This window comes from Lissotriton vulgaris, unplaced genomic scaffold (genome assembly GCF_964263255.1).
Source record: "Lissotriton vulgaris unplaced genomic scaffold, aLisVul1.2 SCAFFOLD_2925, whole genome shotgun sequence".
NCBI lineage: Eukaryota > Metazoa > Chordata > Amphibia > Caudata > Salamandridae > Lissotriton > Lissotriton vulgaris.
The window spans coordinates 199,274-213,913 of NW_028246326.1; the positions used below are offsets into that span (position 1 = coordinate 199,274).

Consider the following 14,640-nt stretch of genomic DNA (forward strand, 5'->3'; position numbering starts at 1 on the left):
CACTCTTATCCAGTCCAAAGATCAGGGCTTGATCCATCACCGTTTTTTAGCTCACTGCACCATCCCAGCTCAGAACCTGGCTACATGCAAATTAGTCTGTTCCTGTCCCAGGGCATGATGGGAACAGGGCAAACCAAACTACCAAGCCAATTCTTATACTGGGAAGGAAACAAGCTTCCGGGGACCGGTTTCTGGCATTTCAGCCGTCGTCGGCCCGGCTTGCTTGAATCCGGATGGTGCAATGAGCAAGGGACTAACATCTGAGTATACCCTTCCACGCTTATGGTGGACAAAATGATTTAGAAAAGGGGGTGGTGATGAACGATTTGGCCAAGTATATTTGTATAAGTATATAGAATTTAACATCTCTTTCTGCTTTAGCTACAGTGATGATAAAATGTTACGTTCAGTAAAACATATGATAGTATACTATGATTGGGAAAAGCTTCCCTCAGCTGAAGTAAATGGGAAGAGTTCCTTATTTGACGAAGTCGAGGAGTGTCTTGCATCTAAAGCATTATGAACGTGTTGTAGGCATTCTCCATATATGAAGCAGGAAAGTTGATGTCCTATACCTTAAGCAGTCAGCGTGAATCAGTGGGGTGGGTAGTTACCTAAAGCAGTCTAGAGCCTGCAGATATTTGAAGCTGTCTGCAAGCTAATCCATATGAAGAAATATGGTGGTATTAGACATGAGTCCGTGCATGATGGCAGATGTGAATCACTGTAGGGTATTAGAGATATGAAGCAGTCTGGAAAGTGCCATACCTTGAGCAGCCAGGAGGATGCCATGTTAGTAGGAACAGGGGGTTGGTGGTGGGGGGCATTATTAGCTTTTGAGGAGCCATGGGGGTTGAGGGGTCTGACTTGGAACCACCTGGAATGTTTGGAACACCCTCGAGGGGAAGTGCAGCCAGGAGAATGCCATGTTTGGAGGAAAGGGTGGTGGGGAGGGATCACCAGGTGTGGAGAATCCACGGGTTGGGGGTCTGATGTGGAGCTGCCTGGAGGGTAGGTGCCACGTTTGGGGTAGTCTGGAGGGGAGTTGCCATGTTTGGGGCAGCTTGGAAGGGAGGTGTCAAGTAGTCAGGAGAGGCAGTGCCACGTTTGGAGCAGCTTGGAGGGGAGATCCCACAAAGTGGGCAAGCCTATTCAGATGGCAGTCTAGAGCAGCCAGTGTGAGGGGTGGTGCCAGGGGGTTTCCGAATCTGGAGCAGCGTCGAGGAAGGGTACGGTGTGCCAAGTATGAAGCAGCTTAGGGGAAACGTGTCAAGTCTAGAACAGCTAGAAGGTCAATGTTCTAGGTACTCTACACTGTACATAGAGCCTCCTACGAAAAGGATCGCCATACCCACAAGTTAAATTCTAGTAATACAAACCAAACTTATCATGGAGAAGTGTGACTCAATGGTTAGAGAGGAAGACCCTGATGCAGAAGTCTGGCCCGGGACCAGGGTTCAATTCCCGCCTCGGAAGGTCTTGGGCTCAATTTCCTCTGACCTGTTAATTCTCGCCTCGGTGCCTATTCCAATCATGGGTCCCACTCTGCACTCTGGGCAATAGCTTGCTTAATCTCCACAACGGCCCCAACAACGCTAGGATGCCTGGCTTCACCTTGGGGGTGCCCAGGAGTGGGCACTTGACAGGGAAAGGCAGGAAGGGTTCCTCTGCGGTATTCGTACAAGCGCCGAGATGCCTCCGGGTAGTCGTGCGCTATACAAGTACCTCTACATTTACATTTACATCATACCATTTTACCATGAGAAATCAGTAGGAGGCACTGCTTTCTCAGTACAAGCCACCAATCTCTGGAACTTACTACCAGCCAACATTAGAAGCACTCAGGAGCATATACACTAAAAAAGCCTGTTGAAAACAAGACTATTCACTTGATAACTGCACCACCCAGATCACAGCAACGGAGCCCAGAAAACAGTTGCATCCTCAAGCACAACTCTCAGCTTACAACCCACAAGTTGGGAATTCTCAACTAGCATACTGCTTTCAATAAGCAGGTAAGTTAAGAAGGGCTGACTAATGGTTAGCTATGGCATTATATAGTTATGTACTTGCATACATAACAGGTATGGCTTACAATAAATAAGAAGACAATCATACGCTGCGGTCAACATATCTGTAATGGGGGTTGACCATGACCAGCACGGTACAGCCCCCCAAAAAAAGTCACTAAATGAACAGACATGGAACAACTGAAAGATCTTTGACACATTGCTGGACACTTTGGAGGTCTTTAATATAGTCCACCACTGCAGGCCCCTACGTACCTATACAATCTGACCCCTTCTTTAGATCTCACAAAGGCACTCTGATAAGAGATTGTAATAAAAATGCCCATTTTAACATATTTCTCCACTTTTCTTTCCTTCTAACCATGCCATCTCAGGACCACAACAATACACACAAACTCTGACTTGACAACTCGGTGCACTAACCAGTACACTAACCAGCTAATCAGACTATATCATTAAAAAATTATATAAAGGGGGCATGAAGAGCTGTTCAAAGCTACCTGCATACTGAAAGTCTTAAATCTGTGCATCGGTCTCTCACACTTCATTTATCTCGCTGCATCCCAATACATGATAACCGCATCTTGGTTGTCCTCGCACACAACATGGAAACACTTCCCACATAAGATCAAAACAAAGACCACATCCTTCCAACCATACATCCTACAATGTGTAGGGTGCTACCCGGGGAACATCCTTTAAAGTGAACCCGGAATCATAGAGTGCCTTTACAGTGCTGGCAATAGACCAAACGTGTCATTACCATGCATTATTTTAGAACGCAAGTTGTTACAACGACTTGCTTTAGGGGAGGGCATTTGTGGTGTGGGGTTGACGTTTAAGTATAACACCTTCCCTATGTTGCGCAGATTGAAGTTGGAATAGTAAACGATACTATTGAAAGTACAGTGCTTCCCTAAGGCAAGTTGTTGTAAAGACTTGCGTGCTAACGGAATGCTGCATTACAAAACAATACAACAGCCTGTGGGTGACGGGCCAAATCTGGCGCAGCCAGGGGGTGTGTAGCGCCAAGTCTGGAGCAGAATATATTGGATACAAGCATGGAGCAACTAAGAACGAGGGGATTGGAGGTACCAAATCGAAGGTGCCTGGTGGGGGTGCCTAGTATGGAATAGCCCGGAGGGAAGGAGGCCAAGCCTGAAGCAGCCTGAAGGGAAGGTTACCAAGTCGTCTTGTGAAGTTTGGAGAAGTTGTGGTGGTGCCACTTCTGAAGCAGCATTTGGGGGTACCAGGTCCGGTGCAGCCTAGGTGCGAGGGATGCAGTCTGGAGCAGCCTACGGGGTGAAAGTACGGGGCAGCCTGGGGGTGTCCGGTATGAAGCAGCCTGCGGGTGTCAGGTACGGAGCAGCCTGGGTAGTGTGTGGTGTGGATGGAACAGCATGGGAGGTGTCCGGTATGGCGCAATCTGAAAATTGTCACGAATAGTGATGAGACTGAAGCACCCGCGGTTCGAGTTATGTAGCAGTTAGGAAGGTTAAAGTCAGAAGTATTCTGGAAGGTGAAAAGTGTAAAGCCGGCTGAACGAAGCAAAGTATAAAGAAGCATCTAGAATTTATCTGAAGTATGGGTGTACCGTCTGAGGCTGTGACTTAAGAAGCTACACAAAGGTGTCAGACATGAATGGATCTGGGCTGTCATGTGAACGTGGGAGTAAACTAGGAAGCGCTGAGTATTCGTTGGGGAGGTGCCCTGGAGAGTGATTCGGGCAGAACGGGTTGGGATCAAATAGGAAGTAGAGAGGTGTTTTATAGGTAGGAGATTCAGGGTGAAAATAAACTAAAAGCTCAGGAGTCCCTTCCAGTGTTTACAACCAAGGCAACTAGGGGCGCCATTTCCTCTTGCCACCATTATCCCACCTTCCTGCTTTCCCCTACCTGCAGCCGCCTCGGCCTCTCCCAGGCTCCGGGCTACAAACTCCGGCTCCACTGCTTCCTGCGGACGCGCACCGACATAGTACCGTGACGTGTTTCCGCCTCCCCCAACTTGCAGCCGTAAGGGCCGTGCGGAGTCCGTTATAGATAAAATACCAACTTCAGAAGCCTGTTGGAAAAAGCACAACGAGCAAAAGAAACAGGCCCTATACAAGCCTCGCCCACTAAAGAATGGAAACGGATGGAAGCATGGGCAGGAAGAAACATGATAGGGGTAATGGAAGTATGAAACGGGGAAGAGGAGAAGATGAAGGCATTCGGGAGGAAGCGACAGAGGGGTTAGATGGAAAATGAAAGAGTGGGGGTGTAACTTAAAAAGGGAATAAAGTCGTTGGTGAATAATGGGAACGTAATAGTAGTGTGGCTAACGTCACCCAATGGAGGCGGGGCTAACACTTCAATGGGCGGAGCTATAGGTAGAATAAACACAATAAATACACATATCGGGGCTTATTTACAAGCCCCTTGTGCCACTGCCACCCTTTGGTCACTGTTAAAAATGACGCAAAAGGGCGTAAGAAGCGTGTAAATAAGCCCCCTATTGTGAAATTGTGCATTTCATAGGGGTTAAACCGATACAATCACAGCCAGTGCTTTAAATGGAAAAAAATAAGTGCAGGTACTCATCAAATTGAGTTAGGGGTGTGGCTAGTGGGCGGGGCTACGGGGCGGGGCTGAAGTGCAACCTATGCCCAGACAGTGTTAACAAGTATACAAATTACAAAATGTAATGTTCTATCTTTCCCCCAGAGCGGCCCTCCTCAGCGATGGCAAGGTCTGGTCACAAGAGCGCATGGCCAGAGTGAATAAAATACTAGTCTGGCCCAAAGCCGAAGGAGTAGGAGGAGACATGGATCACACGGAGGTCACACCCTATTCTGATCACGTCATAGACAACCAAGGCGAAGACGCAGGCGAAGACAATGAAATGGTTGTACCAGGAGCCAGGCCGACCGACGGAGGAGGAATGCAAGCGAATGCAGAGCTGAGAACAGAAGTGAGAGAGGTTGGTGTGTCCCAAGAAGAGACTGAGTTGAGAGAGAACGTGCCGGTAAGACACACCCGCAGCGGAAGGGCAGTTGTAGCGCCCTCTCGCTATAATGACTTTGTGATGGATGGACACTAGCTTGGTGCCGTCTCCCCGGTGCCCCACATAGACACTGTTCACGGCTGGAGGACACTCACCTGAGGGGAGAAATGTTATAACTTTGTTTTTGTTAAAGGGGGGAGATATGTGGTGTGCGCTCTAGTCGACGGACGTAACGCGTCATCGCGTATACGTCCGTCGACTAGAGCGCACACCACATATCTCCCCCCTTTAACAAAAACAAAGTTATAACATTTCTCCCCTCAGGTGAGTGTCCTCCAGCCGTGAACAGTGTCTATGTGGGGCACCGGGGAGACGGCACCAAGCTAGTGTCCATCCATCACAAAGTCATTATAGCGAGAGGGCGCTACAACTGCCCTTCCGCTGCGGGTGTGTCTTACCGGCACGTTCTCTCTCAACTCAGTCTCTTCTTGGGACACACCAACCTCTCTCACTTCTGTTCTCAGCTCTGCATTCGCTTGCATTCCTCCTCCGTCGGTCGGCCTGGCTCCTGGTACAACCATTTCATTGTCTTCGCCTGCGTCTTCGCCTTGGTTGTCTATGACGTGATCAGAATAGGGTGTGACCTCCGTGTGATCCATGTCTCCTCCTACTCCTTCGGCTTTGGGCCAGACTAGTATTTTATTCACTCTGGCCATGCGCTCTTGTGACCAGACCTTGCCATCGCTGAGGAGGGCCGCTCTGCCCCTCACTTCCTTAACTTGTAGCGGCTGGCTGAATTTGCTCTCGCCCTTCTTTTGTAGAGTGGGCAGTTTGATCCTAACCCACTCCCCTTCTTCCAGCGCTGTTTCTTTCGTGCTGCGTCTTTTGTCATAGTGCGCGGCATAGATCTTCTGGGCTTTCTCAAGATTGTGCTGCACCACCGCAGGGGACCACTTGCTGGTGATGGTCTTCTCCCTCCATGCTACGTTGTCCCTGGTGAAGGGATGCCGTCCTCTCAGCACTTGGAACGGACTATACCCCACCACAGAGGGGGTTATCCGATAGGCCCATAGCATGTTCATTATTTCCATCTCCCAGTCCTTTCCTTGCGATATGGCTGCTTGGATGGAGCCCATGAGCACCCTGTTAAACCTTTCAACCTGGCCGTTGCAAGATGGGTGATACACAGCAGTGTGTTTCCCTACGATACCATTTCTCTTCAGGTATCTCCCCCACTTGTCCGATACAAACTGCGGTCCATTATCGCTGAGGATGGTTTTGGGTATTCCCTCTCTGAGGAACACTGAGGTTAGGAACTTCAAAATCGTATCCGTGTCCATTGACTCTTGTATGTCCACTTCTGGCCACTTGGAATACTTGTCAATGAGTACGCAGATGTACTTGTTCACCCCTTGATTGTCCAGAACGGGCCCCAAAATGTCAATGGCCACATCCTCCCATGGGCCTTGCGGGGTGTCGAATCTCCCCAGTGCTGGTCGGAGTGGGCGGAGCACCTTGTCCGCTCCTTGGCATTGTCCACACTCCCGCACTTGTCTCTCGATGTGGGCATCCATGCCTGGCCACCAATACATCTGTTTGACCAACGCCTTGGTTTTCACTATGCCCAGATGTCCTACATGAAGCAACTTCAGCAGTCTGGGTATCATTGTCACTGGTGGGACCACTTTTTCTCCTCTGTACAAGAATATCCCCGAGTCACTTAGGGACAATTCTTCTCTTATCTCAAAAAAACGTCGGACACCTTCCGTTAGCTTCTTCTTGTCCGGCCACCCCCTCATGATGTAATATAATCAGGAACTATTCTGCATTACACAGCATAAGTTGCCTTTTCTTGCTGCATAAATGAATCAAACCTGATGCTTAATTACAGTGGCTCTGATTATTATTTATTTGCATTGTGCTTAGTACTCACATTCTCGTGTGCTTACACACTCACACAGGCCCGAGCACACACTCACAAAGGCCTGAGCACACATGCATGTACAAAGCAGTCCGCACACATTCTTTAAAACACCTTGGACTAATCCAGATTCAAAATCTCCCTCTTTCCCATACACCTGAAGGCACACACATGCTGATAAACACTAACAATCCGTCACATACTCGCACAAAAGGCTCACAGGATAAAGGACCCTTTTACCTCCTCACCTCCTGTGGCTTCCTTAATTGCCGCTCTCAGTGGGTCACCTGGATTCCAGGGTGTGCACAATGCACATCAAAGTGTAAATGTGATTGACAGAGCAGTGTCTGAATGGTATGGACACTGCTCTGCCAAGCTCAGCGTGAAGGTGAAATTATCGACACCTAAAAGTCAAAGATGCAACTGAGCTGCTGTTGCGATTCCGCAGCGGCTCAGCACAGGGCTACAGGGGCACTTTGGCTGTCAGAATATCAGAGGCAGGCGCCACCCTGCCTCCACAGAATTAGCAATGAGCATTGCATCAGACTATAGTACCGGTACTCTCCTTGGCGGAAGGAAGAGTGCCGGTACTTGAAGGGATTAAAATAAGAAGTGCCGGTACTAAAGCACTGATTACAGTAAACGTTTTAATACATTTGACAGTACTCTTTAACAAGCATTGGCAGTGCCAATCGGTCTCGGCATTCGGATCTTATATGTATTTAACTATGCAGCACATTAGCGTGGGTGCTGAAACATATACTGTTCTTTTAACATGGAGGGAAAGGAAGCACCAAACTGCATGACATGCCAGGTATAGAAACAGATGGTCACACCGGACGTGGGCTACAGCTCTTAACTGAATGAACCGTAAGTATGCCAGTATCCTGCCTCACTTCCGCTAATGTTAACGCCTAAAAAAAAGTTGGCCAGGAAGTTGAAACAATGTATTTAGTAGAAGCCTATCTGTTCCTGAACTTTTTCAACTTGTGTAATTGCCTTATGCTGCATAATTTGGCTTTGCTTGCCGTATAATTTACTCAAACCTAGCGGATAATGTAGCCGTTCCCTACTGCATAATTCTCGCAGTGCCATATAAATAATCTAACCAGACTACCAAAGAAATTTCCTGTATTAGTTCTGGATTTCTCAATACCGAAGTGCCTAAGAATGAACATTACGTGCAAAAAAGAGGATTGCTAGCCCTCCCAATAATTTGATCTCTCAAAGTTTTGAGAATACAAACAAAAATGAATCGTCTGTTTGTATGGGCAATTTTATTTAAACCCTTTTAAACTTGTTTCAATAATTTTTATATCTTTTTATAGGTGAGAAGAACACTTTACAAAAAACATTTACACATATTTACAACTACTATACAATTGACATATATACAAATAAGCGAACATTTATACACAAACTTCTTTTACAAAAGAATATAGTGATTATATATCCACAAATAATTACTCTTTGCGAAATTTCAAACCACTATTGTACCCACAAGGTGAAACAAGCATTTACAATGCAACGGTTTCGCCCTTGGAAAAGTTTGAGCTATTGGCATTGTGAATGACAAACTTTTTATTTATGTGTTGGTTTTGAAAACAGATAAATAAATGGCATTGTCATTTACAATGGCAATAGCTTAATCTCTCGCAAATGCGATTTCAACGTTCCAAGCACATCAGCCGGTGTAGTGAGGCCAAGCTGTGATAGAAGACTGTCCCGGGAAATATTTATTTATTTATTTTATTTATTATTACATTTATTAAGCGCGCAGCTACCCGGAGGTTTCCCGGCGCTATACCATACCATTCCCGGCGTGTCCATACCATTCAGACACTGCTCTGTCAATCACATTTACACTTTGATGTGCATTGTGCACACCCTGGAATCCAGGTGACCCACTGAGAGCGGCAATTAAGGAAGCCACAGGAGGTGAGGAGGTAAAAGGGTCCTTTATCCTGTGAGCCTTTTGTGCGAGTATGTGACGGATTGTTAGTGTTTATCAGCATGTGTGTGCCTTCAGGTGTATGGGAAAGAGGGAGATTTTGAATCTGGATTAGTCCAAGGTGTTTTAAAGAATGTGTGCGGACTGCTTTGTACATGCATGTGTGCTCAGGCCTTTGTGAGTGTGTGCTCGGGCCTGTGTGAGTGTGTAAGCACACGAGAATGTGAGTACTAAGCACAATGCAAATAAATAATAATCAGAGCCACTGTAATTAAGCATCAGGTTTGATTCATTTATGCAGCAAGAAAAGGCAACTTATGCTGTGTAATGCAGAATAGTTCCTGATTATATTACATCATTATTTTGTAATTTGTATACTTGTTAACACTGTCTGGGCATAGGTTGCACTTCAGCCCCGCCCCGTAGCCCCGCCCACTAGCCACACCCCTAACTCAATTTGATGAGTACCTGCACTTATTTTTTTCCATTTAAAGCACTGGCTGTGATTGTATCGGTTTAACCCCTATGAAATGCACAATTTCACAATAGGGGGCTTATTTACACGCTTCTTACGCCCTTTTGCGTCATTTTTAACAGTGACCAAAGGGTGGCAGTGGCACAAGGGGCTTGTAAATAAGCCCCGATATGTGTATTTATTGTGTTTATTCTACCTATAGCTCCGCCCATTGAAGTGTTAGCCCCGCCTCCATTGGGTGACGTTAGCCACACTACTATTACGTTCCCATTATTCACCAACGACTTTATTCCCTTTTTAAGTTACACCCCCACTCTTTCATTTTCCATCTAACCCCTCTGTCGCTTCCTCCCGAATGCCTTCATCTTCTCCTCTTCCCCGTTTCATACTTCCATTACCCCTATCATGTTTCTTCCTGCCCATGCTTCCATCCGTTTCCATTCTTTAGTGGGCGAGGCTTGTATAGGGCCTGTTTCTTTTGCTCGTTGTGCTTTTTCCAACAGGCTTCTGAAGTTGGTATTTTATCTATAACGGACTCCGCACGGCCCTTACGGCTGCAAGTTGGGGGAGGCGGAAACACGTCACGGTACTATGTCGGTGCGCGTCCGCAGGAAGCAGTGGAGCCGGAGTTTGTAGCCCGGAGCCTGGGAGAGGCCGAGGCGGCTGCAGGTAGGGGAAAGCAGGAAGGTGGGAGAATGGTGGCAAGAGGAAATGGCGCCCCTAGTTGCCTTGGTTGTAAACACTGGAAGGGACTCCTGAGCTTTTAGTTTATTTTCACCCTGAATCTCCTACCTATAAAACACCTCTCTACTTCCTATTTGATCCCAACCCGTTCTGCCCGAATCACTCTCCAGGGCACCTCCCCAACGAATACTCAGCGCTTCCTAGTTTACTCCCACGTTCACATGACAGCCCAGATCCATTCATGTCTGACACCTTTGTGTAGCTTCTTAAGTCACAGCCTCAGACGGTACACCCATACTTCAGATAAATTCTAGATGCTTCTTTATACTTTGCTTCGTTCAGCCGGCTTTACACTTTTCACCTTCCAGAATACTTCTGACTTTAACCTTCCTAACTGCTAAATATGGACCCCTCAGGACTAAAGGCCTGCAATATTAACTGTACTCTTCCCAGGAGCCACTCAGAAAATAGCTGCTCTTGTTGAAAGAGATAACAACTACAGCACTAATACTCTGAAAAGTGGTCGCCATGGAGAGAAAGCAGACAGAAAAAGTGGTAAACTGAGATTAAGCACCGCACCGAGTCTTGTCCAAAGACACCGCTTGTTTTTTTCCTTTCATTTTTTTAAAAAAAGTGAATTTATTATCCATGCTTTCTTTTACAAAGTAGAAAAGAGAGCGAAGCAAGAAGGGCCTGGAGAAATTTGGATCAAATATACTGGCATCTGACCAATAATATAGTGTATACATAAAACTGTCAGCCAGCCAGAGATATTTCCTCAAGCCTTATGAAGCATACTCGACTTTCTTTGGAAATCAAGGACCTGCCTGCAATTTAACAACTGGTCTGGCAACACTGATCAACCAAACCAGACCACCTTCCAAGTAGATAACACTTTGGGTGAGGCACAGAGAACAGAAAATGGGAAACTGCTTGAGGACATAAGGCTGGTCCAGACCCTATACTCTTAAATGAGCTGTGTGACAGATGCTGCAGATTCCTTCTAAGGCGCAAAAAATCCAGGATTGTATGGAGACAATTCACCTGCACGTAAACCAGCTAAGAGCTTCTTCCTAATTCAAAAAGAAGTTCAAAATATCCAGTCCAATGACCTAACTCCAGTTGTTTGCGAACATCAATTAATTAATGAAGGCGCTCATGTAGCTACAATTATTCAGGGGTCGGGCAGGCACACGGACAGCGGGGGGGGGGTAGAAATCGGGCAGGCACACGGACAGCGGGAGGGGGTGAGGGCGTGCATACAGACAGCAGGAGGGGGGCGGGCAGGACACATAAGACGGGATACACAATACAAGCTGGAAAAGGCACGGACAGCGGGAGGGGGTTTACTGTGCTAGCTGAAGAGATGCTTGTATTAGTTGCTGGTCCAAAGTTATAATAATCCACTTTTGATAGGTCATTGAAGGGCTGCATTCAAACTGCAAAGCGTACTTTTACAGCGTGTATTTATTCTTGGACTTTCATTATTGCAAGGTTGCTTAAAGGTTCCTTTAGGTAGTGTTAAGCATGCATTCGTAAGTGGCATATGCATGGCTATTAGTACAATTATGCAACACAAAAAGATGCTGGACGGAATGTTGAACATTATCAGACATTCACCCTCAGTCACAGATCTGGGTGTAATCCATCATTACTTTTCTCACCACGACATTCCAGTTTTTGAGCTAGCTAGCCTTGCTGATGAGGGAGTTACCCCGAAACCGGCTACAGGAGGCTTGTTTCTGGTCCAGGGAGAACCTGGCCTGGCAGTTTGGGCTGGACTGTTCGATTTGCAAATAGCTGGGTCTGAACTGGGGTGGTGAAGTGAGCTAAAGAATGATGATGGATTCAACCCAAATCTGTGACTGGGGGCGAGTGTCTGAAAAGTTTCAGCGCCCCGTCCATCATCCCCTTTGGTTTTGCTTTGTTCGCCCTAAATTGGCAGGGTATGCCCAGACATGGGTCCCTTGCTCACTAGACAGATCTCACATCCGCACCAATTATAGCGCCAAACCCAGGATCCGGGCGGACGCAGTACAATGCACCGACTGAGCACCGGTGCGATCTGCAAACACATTTGTCAGAACTTTGCAACGTCGGCCTGTTCCACGCTTTACAAAGCTTAAAAAATAAACTAAAATACACTTTGTCAGCGGCCCTTGCTGCCTTACCAAAACTTCAGTTTTACCACAGCCGTGTGGGGGGAGGGGAGCCCTTTCGTCCTCCAACGGCCAGCCCGGCCTGCACCTCACCTTCCTGTGTCAGGGCTCAGCCCTACCACAAACTACCCGACACCTGTGAAGAGAGGGGCTGAGGCGAACGCAGGCCCCGCAGACACGGGATTGGAAACGGAAGAGTGAGATGCATTATATGCAGGGTACAGGCAATGGCAAACACTTCAAACGGGCGGCAGCACGGAGTGTGCAAACTGGCACAGGAGACGGCGCCATAGGACACGCCTACACATGAGACAAACATCGCGTGTCCTCGCACACACGCAACAAATATCTCCAAACAAAACTGCATGCATGCGCATGCACACACGACACAGCCCTACATCGGGAAAGCACTGCTAACATTATTAAACAAACAGTCCTACAAACACAGACTAGCCGGGGTGAGCCGAGGGCACCGGGCATGCACGCCTGCAAACACAACAAGCAAACAGCCCAGAGCACACAGGCCAGCCTGTGACAGTACACACACACACACAGAGAGCAGGCATCATGCCTGCAGCACACAATGGCATTAAAGAGGCTGACTCACAACGTGGGTGCGGGAAACAGCTGGCACACAGGTGGGCACATAAAAGAAAGACGCACCCACAGAGGGCACGAGCACACAGATAAACAAAGAAACTGCACACGCCCGAACTCAGATAATACGAGCACAAGAGGGGGGAGGGAAAATTGCCACGGTTCAAGTTCACATTTAGTAGTAGCACAGTTTAACAATTCCAAAGTTTGGTTGCACAAGAGCGAGTGACTCAGCAGTTTACATAAGAAGCGTGCAGCGGCATGCCAGAAGGGAGAGGCGGGGAGCACGCAGCCTTTCCAACAGAAGCATCTGCCCTGTTACATCACGGGTCATCCTGTTAAGACTAACATGCCAACCACCGCAGTTTGAAATTAACAGTGTGAGCCAGGAGCTTTTCACCTTTTGAAGTGACCAGTGTTTTTAAACAAATTCAAGGTTACAAGCAAAGACCACCCAGACCTCTGCAGGTTTATGGGCCCCGCTACAAGAGCTGCTCGAGGTGCTAAAAGAGAAAGCGGCCGTCAGTGTGATAATGGACATGCCGGTTAACATGCCGCCCATCTGTATGACGCGTAATGCCGTGTTGCGCCACTTTATAAAGGAACTTTGTCACCGAGAAACAAGAGTTGGTTTGTTCAGAATCAAACTGATGAGGGAGGCAATGTGGGATGTCGACTCCCTTTGATGTTATCTCCTTTTACGACTACGTTATGTTTGCTAACTGGCTCCTTCACACACTGGTTTTAGATTTACTTTGAACATAGATGTAAGCCACGCGCTACAAAGGCTACAGATCCCGCCCTGGCTACGGTTCAAATACCCGCTAGTAATATACGGAATTGTTGAGTTACGTAGAACTGAACAGGTTTAATAGTACAGCTAGGAATTAGAGGTGGGAGAGCCGACACATCAAAGGGCGAGTCGAGTGAAGGCTCAGGCTTGGCTCTTAGAGCCCGCGCACGCCTCAAGCCATAAACATGTTCCCCATATGTAAAGTATGCAAGTCTCTTCAAAATGAAAAAAAAAATAAAATGAAAAAAAAAAAAAGGTATTCAACATATGGAAGCTTTGATATTAATAGGTCACATTACAGCACTGCGGAGTACTTATTAAAAGTGAGCTTAGAACAGTTCCGGCCCCACCCTGGCGACAGTGTCATTAGTGAAATATGAGGCAAGTTAGGGGTCATGTGATTCAACCCTGTATGTGACCCGGATTCTTACAGTTCAAACATTACTACTATGTATTAAATCATACAAAAGGGTTGTGTACAGCTGGTATTCTGACGTCGCGCATTTCGAGGTGCTTTCGCATGAGAGTGTAGAAAAAAATAAAACAAGTCAGGTCCCGGGCCGGCAGCCAATCACAGCGCGGCCCAGGACAAAGGGGCGGGGCTTAAAAAAAGTCTGAGAAACGCCCCCGAATCGCGTTTTCACCAGAAAGCGTGATTGACAGCCTCTGTCTCCCAATGGCTAGTCTCCATTTATGGAGCTAGCCAATTGGAAACAGAGGCGGTCCAAACATCCCTACTGAAAACAAAAGTTTTCGATCTGGGAGGGGCACTGCGTGCCCCTCGCCAGGTCGAAACCTAAAAATGGCAACAAGAATTGAATTTTTTCCTATTGTTTGGCAATTAACTCAAAGATAATGAATAATCCATTCAAGAGCTAATATTTTATGGTGCCTGTTTGCCGTTTGCCGACGCGTTTCGAATCTGTCAAAAATCGCAGATTCTCCTCAGGGCTCTTTCATTGTAGATGATCTATACAATTAGAAATATAAAGGAAGTTCGTTTCAATAACTGGAAACTAATATCTTCAAGGCCCCCTATGGTTGCTGA

The 14,640-nt window shown here is 47.1% G+C and overlaps 1 protein-coding gene across 1 annotated transcript in view; it reads right to left on the bottom strand.

Annotated features, from left to right (window-relative positions):
* The window catches only part of LOC147665994 (BCL2/adenovirus E1B 19 kDa protein-interacting protein 2-like), a 196,119-nt gene extending 192,028 nt beyond the window's left edge, over nucleotides 1-4,091 (bottom strand). The window contains exon 1 of the mRNA XM_086949341.1: nucleotides 3,926-4,091. The gene's annotated coding sequence lies outside the window, so the exon portion shown is untranslated. The remainder of the gene's footprint in view (nucleotides 1-3,925) is intronic.
* Between the last annotated feature and the right edge of the window lie 10,549 nt (nucleotides 4,092-14,640).